The sequence below is a fragment of the Dermacentor silvarum genome, chromosome 9 (assembly GCF_013339745.2).
Source record: "Dermacentor silvarum isolate Dsil-2018 chromosome 9, BIME_Dsil_1.4, whole genome shotgun sequence".
In the NCBI taxonomy this organism is placed as follows: domain Eukaryota; kingdom Metazoa; phylum Arthropoda; class Arachnida; order Ixodida; family Ixodidae; genus Dermacentor; species Dermacentor silvarum.
In genome coordinates, this window is record NC_051162.1 from 74,024,530 (window position 1) to 74,025,578 (window position 1,049).

The window sequence follows — 1,049 nt, forward strand, 5'->3', positions numbered from 1 at the left end:
GGCTCCGGGAGCTGGTCAGTCAGCTTGTAGAACTCTGTTTTGCTAAGTTGGTGATGAGGCAGTATGTAAATGCAACAGATGGTTACTAATTTTTTAAAGAGAATTGCTCGCACAGATACCGCCTCAAGGGACGTCTGAAGAGAAAGGTTATGACAAGCAACAGACTTATCTACTATTATTGCTACTCCACCGGACGCGTGGTGGAAACCGGAGGGACCGTGACGACAGCGTCGTCATGGTCCCTCCGGAAGATAGCATATTGTCTGAGGAAGTTTGTTGGGGTTTTAAATACCTTTCCTGAACACACAGCACTTTTGGCTTATATTTATGGAGGAGTTCTGTGATATCGTCGAGGTTATGGAGAAGTCCTCTCACATTCCATTGTAGGATTTGTGTGTCCATTTGAATAGTGTTTTATGCTGTATGTTCAAGAATGCAATGTTGGCTCACGGGCCTTTTCCAGGCGCCGTGACACGAGATTTTTCTTTTTTGGAGCGGTCGATAGAATCGCGCCGCTCCTTAGGCGCTGGTGGCACCGTCTGGCCGGTTGTTGTGTCCATTGCATCTTGCGACGCGCTGGACACACGCTCTTGCGAGCGGTTAGTTTGACGTGAAGGCCTCGTCTCGAGGGACGGGACCTTGGAGGCCACCAGCCCGGAGGTCGATGGCCCCTTGTTCTGAGATGGCGGAGCAGCGCTAGCTGCAGCCGCCGAGGGGGCGGATGGCGTCACCGCCGGCTCACTATGTGTGTGCCAGACAGCCGCCGGAAGCCGTTGTGGCGCTGCCCCCTGACGCACCACTTCGGCAAAGCTGGTTTTCAGCAGGTGCGATACCCGCCTGCGTGCCTCCTTGAAAGTTATGTTTTCCTTTACTTTCATAGTTACTATTTCTTTTTCTTTTTTCCAGGATGGGCACGACCGCGAGTAGGCGGCGTGCTCCCCATCACAGTTAACACAATGTAGAGAGCTTTCACAAGACTCGGAGGAATGTTCAGGAGCACTGTATTTTGCACAAGTTTGGCGGCCTCGGCAGTTTTGGGAACTATGGCC